This window comes from Notothenia coriiceps, unplaced genomic scaffold (genome assembly GCF_000735185.1).
Source record: "Notothenia coriiceps isolate Sejong01 unplaced genomic scaffold, NC01 NC01_scaffold00009016, whole genome shotgun sequence".
Taxonomy (NCBI): Eukaryota; Metazoa; Chordata; class Actinopteri; order Perciformes; family Nototheniidae; genus Notothenia; species Notothenia coriiceps.
In genome coordinates this window covers 1-7,819 of record NW_011341717.1, presented here as the reverse complement: position 1 = coordinate 7,819, position 7,819 = coordinate 1, and the positions used below count along the sequence as shown (strand labels likewise).

At 43.4% G+C, this 7,819-nt stretch overlaps 1 pseudogene; it reads left to right on the top strand.

Moving 5' to 3' along the window:
• Positions 1-1,801: 1,801 nt before the first annotated feature.
• LOC104945058 (importin-13 pseudogene) lies at positions 1,802-4,604 on the top strand (annotated as a pseudogene).
• The last annotated feature ends 3,215 nt before the right edge of the window (positions 4,605-7,819 follow it).

The following is a 7,819-nucleotide window of genomic DNA, read 5'->3' as shown; positions in this document are numbered from 1 at the left end:
GCCAGTGAGTTGGCAGTGTTCCATTGGTCGGTTTCACTTCTGGGCGGGACCCCAGGCAGTGAGTCAGCAGTTTGTTGATTCCATCTGTTGCTTCATCGTGTGTGTGTGTGTGTGTGTGTGTGTGTGTGTGTGTGTGTGTGTGTGTGTGTGTGTGTGTGTGTGTGTGTGTGTGTGTGTGTGTGTGTGTGTGTGATCGCTCCTATTACCTCCGCCTGTGTCTTTATTTTCTGTGTGTGTGGAGCTTTCTATAATGTTTCCAAAAGCGTCATGCTGCCACCTGCTTCTCCTTATCTACATCTCCTGCCTTAAAATTAATGAGAGCAACCTTTCTTTCTTCCTTAGATTATGATAATTTTCTTATTTATATCCTTCATATGTTTCTTGATATTTTGTAAGGTAAATGCATTGTTGTGCTTTGACGTTAATGCAGCTCAGGGCATACTCTATAGTTATTCTCCTGGGCTTGGTAGTGAGCACATAAGTGTACCAGTTACAGTAAATCCATGGCTATGTGTGAGCAGATGGTGAATCTGTCTAGTTGAGCCATGTTTTTTTCATTTCCATCCCTCTTCTTCCCCCTCCTGCTGAAATGGACTATAGAGGAGGCTAATGACCTTGGACAGTGTCTGCCAGGAGCACACCATCCTCAGGTGAAGCCAGGTGGTTCAGGCACATTGCCACCATCTGTAGATACATAGCTTATGCATTTGCATTATAGGCTTCAGCTGCAAATAATTGCAACTGTTTCTTGTTGTGTTTTTGCTTGTTTTAGGAAACCTCTTAGTAATGGGCAATTACAGTTTGTGAGTGGAGATAACTGGAGATTTTTTAGGAGGAGAAAGGGCGGTGGTTCTTTGTACATTTTGCTGCTTTAATCTTTTCACAGACTGTTTTGTTTCTTGAGCTTTGATAAAAAACCTCGGAAGAGCAGACGCACTCTGACACAGACACAGCGCTGTTTGGCGTGGGATCAGGTGAGGTCTGCCATCACGCAGTGGACTGCAGTAATGATCCGCTACTGCTTTGAACTCCGATATCACAGCTTCATTTACTGAAAGGGCAGAGGAGAGCTGACTAGCCAAAAACATCCTGACGCTTTTAGGTAGGGTTGCTCAACTAATCGTATTTTAATCGCAATTAAGATTTTGGCTTTCAAAGATTATGAAAACAACATAATCAAAATAAAACGATTATTTATTTAATTGAATTTTTTTAATTGATTTTTTTTTTTATTTATTGTTTTTTTCAGTTGAATTATTATACTTAAAGTTCAGGGTAATCAACTGTTAAAAACATACTGTTCACATTTTTTTTTTCAATAAATGGATGTTTTCAAAGTAAATGGATAATCGTTTTTAATAATCGTGATATCAACTATTGACCCAAATAATCGAGATTATGATTTTTGCCATAATCGAGCAGCCCTACTTTTAGGATGAATACGTTATAATGATCCATAGTGAGACCTTGCCGAATCGCAACCCACTAACACACAGTCTATGGTAGTCTGTAAAAAATGTAAGAAAAACATGTATTTTCTTAGATTCAGTGGTTTTCCTTCAAACTGCTTTGAAAGCGCAAGATTCTCATGGACGTTAGTTGGCTAAAAAGACCTTGCAGCAAAGCCAGATGCATACTGCACACAGAGTACCTGCTGCACTTTAAGGCACCATAAGCTATTTCTCACACACATGACGCCAGTGGTGTTCAGAGCCTGCTACAGTAAGCTCAGACAGATAATTGTGTTCCAGGATGGCAGACGGAGTGAAACACCTGAGACTCTGCTTCCTGCAGGCATTGACGCTGTATTGATGTTCCTCTGTACAGATGCATCATCATACTCTGTGACCCACTGTGGCTTCCTCTCGGTATTATTCATCCTCTCTTGTTTGACAGCCTGAACTTCTTTGATTGAAGGGAATGGGAAGATATGTAGATTTGAGAAGATGCCTGAGATAAAGAGGGCGAGCTGACACAGAGAATGAGACTGGATGCACAGTTTAGGCTGAAGGGAGGTGAATTCGAGACGGAAGAGAGAGAATGACTGCTGCTAGAGGAAGGAGAAGGCTTCAGGGGTAAAGACGAGGATCAGAAGCTTTCTGAATAACAATGTTTCCCTTTGTTGCTTGTCAGACACTTAGTGGTGGCTGCAAGCAGTCTAGGTTCAGTGAGCATGTTCATGTGTGTATTTTTGTGTGAGAGAAAGAAAAAACAGGCATATGTGCAGAGTAGCGCCCAAACCTCTCCTCTCCAGGAATAGAGGTGTCTGTTTAATTAATGCTCTCTTTTCCCCTTCTTTTATTTCCCTCTTCCATACTTCTCATATATCTACTTTCTCTCTGGCTTTCCTGCTCCTTGTCGTTCTCCCGGCACTCAAGTGCTCATATTACTCCGAGTGAGCGGTACTTCACAGAGTGCTGCTTTTGAGTCATGGCTCTCCATTGTTCAGGTTTTTGAGGTAAACTGTGCTATGTGTCTGTGTGCTTGCCTGTTTGCAAGTGAGAATTCAATTCTCTTTTCTCAAGGTGACATCAAATATTTATCAGCATTCCATCACACAAGAGCTCAAAGGACTATCTCTCCTCTCTCTGCTGGTTTGTTATCTTTAGAACCGAGTATTGAATGTTTGCGGCTGCACAATAATATTTTGTATTGCTGCGTTATATATCTAAAGGTGAAAATATACAGGATGATATATTTGGTATCTGGTATTCCACCAGATGACGACAAAGGATTTGTTTACATCATCTTTTTTTTAAGCCTAAATATTTTCATACAGGACAAGTGTCTTTTTGCATCCCAAGCTTCCTCTGGACTAGCGGTTAATGCTTTGGTTGCTTGATAAATTGTCCAAGTAGGACACTGATGTTGGTTTGCTGCAACACCCTTAAATCAGTGTAAATCAGCCCGTGAAATCTCAGACGGGCTTGTGCTGTTCATTAGTCATAAAAATGAAAATGTTTCCTTTTTACCAAGCAGTTTAATGAGGTTGTAGGAGGTGTTTGAGTTCATTGGCTATAAACCTGACATCTCACATCCTGTAATGAGACTATTGCACATCGCAATCTCACTGATATAACGATATATGGGACCGACCTATTTGTCGTGTATTTGCACTCATTTCTCAAATGGACTTAAGACAATGTTTTTAAACTCCTTCTTGGTTTTACCATCCACCAATTCTAATCATTCTTTAACTTTTCTTTCTCTTTTTTTCTTAGGCCCTCCACCAGTTGTATTATGATCCCAATATAGAAAACAAAAATCTGGCCCAGAAATGGCTCATGCAGGCTCAGGTCTCGCCGCAGGCCTGGCAGTTTTGCTGGTCCCTTCTGAGCCCAGATAAGGTATAGTATACACCCAAACACACAATAACATGGCAGGAAAGTATTTTGCATCGTTTGTATTCATCTGATCATTTCCCACAGGTGCCAGAGATCCAGTACTTTGGTGCCAGCGCGCTTCACACCAAGATTTCTCGCTACTGGTCGGACATCCCCACAGACCAGTACGAGTCTCTGAAGACCCAGCTGTTCTCACAGATTGCCTGCTTCTCCTCCGGCTCCAAGATGGTGCTCACCCGTCTATGTGTTGCCCTTGCCTCTCTGGCACTCAACACAATGCCCGAGGCCTGGCCCGGCGCTGTGTCAGAGATGGTGCGCGTGTTCCAGGAGGAGGGCGGGGGGGTGGACGGGCGGGCACGCTGCCTGGCATTGCTGGAGCTGCTCACCGTCCTGCCGGAGGAATTCCAGACCAGCCGCCTGCCGCAGTACAGAAAGGGACAGGTACGTCTGTGGGGAGCATCCCCCCCCTCCCAAGCAGGTGGTGATGGTCACCTGTCCAATATTCACAGGTTTCCTTTGGATCATTTGCTCACCAGTATGAATCGAACCTGAATACCTTTCTAGTCTATGGCTGCAGCTATCCATTATTTAGTATCTGATCATTCCATCCAGTCATTTTTTAACAATTGCTTTTGCTTTTGTATTATTTAAGAGCAATATTTAATAAACATTGTGAAAATAGGACTGGTCCTTTTTAAATGTACAATATATAAATACATATAAATCATAATTTTTTGAATTTGAATTACTCAAAGACTCTGCTGCCCTATAATTTACCCTCACAATAAAATTAAAATTATTTTGTATTTAATTATTTTTTTTTAATTATCAGTTAAGCTTCATGTTGGTGTATCTTCTGGCACACGTATAGAAACAACTTAAAATGAGTGTACTCGTTAAGATGGGAACATATCACACATTAGTGATATGCCAGCAGTCTAACCCTCATTATCTTCCTCCCTTTAGGTTCGGGGGGCTCTGGGCCAGGAGTGGGGGTCAGTGTGTCCCTTACTGCAACAACTGCTGCAGAGGACGGACAGCCCCGGGGCAGTGAAAGCTCGCGTGTTGCGCTGCCTGTCATCTTGGGTGCTGCTGGATGTGCCCCTAAGTGAGAGCGAAAGCCTGGTGCACGACTGCTTCAGCGCCCTGCCTGATCCGGAGCTCTTCGACACGGCGGTGGAGGCGATCGTCAACGCCATCTCACAGCCCGACTCCCAAAGGTGTGTACAAATGTGTGACATCGTGAACTCGAGAAGATAGGCAGAACAAATAAATAATGATACAGCTTTAAGGAATGAAAGGTTGTCATTGCTTGGAGAAATTGCACTGGAGCAACAACAAAACAAAAGAGGTAGAAGGGGGGGAAACAGAGGGAAACAGAGGGGAAAAGAAAAATGCATTAGCAAAGGACTGACACAGGCAGGGTGGGCACTGGGAGGGCATCAAGGAGGCATGGGAGGGAAGTAGTGAGCGAGTGATGCAGGGCAAGTTGACAGCCAGGGGGAGGAGAGCGGCATTTCTCGGTTGGCTGCCGTTGCCATGGTTACAGAGCTTGGGAGAGATGTCATCATGCCGTGGTTGATTCAGATATGGCAGGCACCCATTACCCCTCCCCTAGGGAGAGAGAGAGGGAAGAAGACAGAGAAAGAGGGCGTTGGTGACGGGGCAATAAGAGGAGGAGAAAGGGTGCTGAGGGAAGGTGTGGAATTGAGCAAAGATAAAATACGTCATCCTCCTTACCTCTGCAAGAGGGACGGCTCTGTGAAGTTAAAACACACACTAATTAAGCAGAGCAGCAGATGGTGGGAAGACAATTAATTGGATGGAGTTACAGGTAGAACCAGCCGCAAGTGTTACCAGGCGCTTTAGTTAAGTGTTAGTGGAAAAAAAATCAACTAAATGTTCTTTCCTTTTTTGCACTTCTTCACTTAAAACTGATCTCAGCCCTGTGTGTGTTTGTCAGCTCCTCCCAGAAGTCTTGATCACCCTTGAAACCTCTGTTTTTAAAAGAACATTGCGTGATTTATGGGTTCCCATTTGACGATTTATTTGAATAATTTAAAAGTATGTTGGATCTTTGTTTCCTTGTACTGTGTCTTAATGCTTGTCCTTGTTGGATGTTGTGAATAGAGCTGCTGTTATGCAACAAACATGTCAGACTTGATCTGACAAAGTATTATCAGGATTTTGTGTCAGGGCGAAAAAGAGGGAAAAGTAATGAATCTACTGGAAAACCTGATGCATGTTTCCCCCCATCCTCCCCAGGAAGTCATAACCTATCCTTTTTCCTCTTTCTTTGTGTATTCTATCTGTTTCATCTTTTCTCCAACCCTGCCTCTGCTTCTTTGTGCTCTTCCTTTCCCCGTATTCTTCTCTCGCCATCAGTACTAAGCCCTCCTCCCTGTCTCTTGTTCTCTCCCTCTGTTTAAACACATTACACTCAACTCATCTGGGGGGATGCTATTGGTCCAGCTGCATCCTGTTGCCAGGCAACCCATTTCCCCTGTCTCAGAGTGTTGCGGTAATTGCAGCGGGGATCAGAGGTGGGGGAGGTGGGGTGGTGGAGCGAGTGAAAAAAGGAGGAGTCACAAAGGAGGCAGAACGTGTGTAACAGCAGGGCAGGGAGAGGGGAGGACAGGCGGCTCTGAGATACGAGGCTGCAGCAGACGGCCTCAAAGAAACCTCCGGAATGTCTTTTCGCTCGGAGGGGAAACGGGGAAACGACTACAAATCCATTCCGCCCTTTTTAATCGTATCACAAACACACCCAGCCCCATTTTCCTACGCTAAGAGTGCATGACCTGCATTTGCACAGCTCCTTGTTAAAAATGAATGATCTTCTGAGTGCATAAGTGCATACTGATTCTCAAATGTACACACACACAGTCACTCAGGGTATTGCAGTGGATCCTCGCTCTGCTCTCAGAGTTACTCAGACACAGAAGATGCAGGCCAATACAAGCGCAGATACAAGCTTATTAGATGGAGGCCAGATTCAAACACATCACATCAGGGTGGAGCTCTCCCCAGAGGATGCTGAGTCAGCGTGGGCTGCTGAAGAGGGGACTCTGCTTCGTAACGCAGGATCATACATTCAGCTGCTGGGCTTATAAAGGGTCCTGAGGGAAATTAGAATGATAAATGCTTCACAGCGCCGGGGTCTGAGATGTATTTAACCTGCAAAGCAGAGGTTGAACATCAGCAGCATTTATTATTGGCCACCATTGTCTTTGCCATGGCGTTTTCTATAAGCAATAAGACTGAAGCGAAAACGAAGGATGCATCGATTGCAACATTTTCTTGGCCGATTCCGATAAAACAACAGAATAATGAGATCAAATGTTATTTTATACTGTGTTTGTAGATCTTATCTTTTAAAAATGTTGTAATTATTCATTTTAAATACAATATTTCTTTATACAAAACTATTTACAAATCGGCATCCATTTACAAGAATGTAGATGTGTGTGTATTATACAGGGCTCGACATTATAAATGGCTCGCTGGCCCGGAAGCACTATTTAGACACCCCGGGCGGGCCAGCATAACGTACTTTCCACTTGCCCGCTCGGGCCACTAAAAATATTGCTTTAAAAAAAAAAATGTCCTGTGGTATTGCTATTTTGACTAGCAATTTAGTTAAATTGTTTAGTTTATTAACGCTACAACATAGCGTTTCGTGAGTCGGTTGTCTTTGTTGGGTGAAAAGCAAACAGCTGTTTGCTGCGGAGCGCAGCGCGAGCAGGCTCCCGTGAGCGCGCTCCTTCACTACAGACTATCGCGCCACCTAACCATTCGCCTAAATGTTTTTAATACCAGTAACCGGCCAAGCGTCGGGCAAAAAACAATCTTCAAATAAAAGAAAGTCACCGGAGGAGTTAAAGGAGAGTGACAGGGAGTATGAGAAGAAGGGGGAGAGAAAGTTTCAGCCAGCTTGATAGACGGAGTTGGCTTCTAGTGGTGCAGTGACGCGTCCTAAAACCCTTTTATAATCTATCGATTAGATTTATGATTAGAAAATTATAAAAGTAGGGTAGACATGTGGATATTATCCGGCTGAACAAAACGTGCATTTATCAAACAGGTTTGTTTTCCACAGACCTTATTTCCAGCTATTTTCCAAAACCCTGTGGAGAAATCCCATTGCTTTTTGTCGAGGGAACCAGCAGCTTACTTCCTGGTTTTATGACGCATCACTGCACCTCTCAATATGATGCCAATATAAACAAGGTCTTCTTTCGGCTCTGTACATCAATGCAATGACAAGTAAGTGAAGAGTAGACAATATAAAGGTATTGGCTCTAGGGAAATGTCCCAGCAGTTTAGGAGAATGAAGGTTCTAATCTAATCTATTAGCCATTACATTTCTAACTCCTAATGACAGGAAGGCAGAAAGCGCTTTATACAAATAATAATACTCATAATAATAGCAGACATTTTTTAACAATGACCACAATATCATTATTTTAATAAAC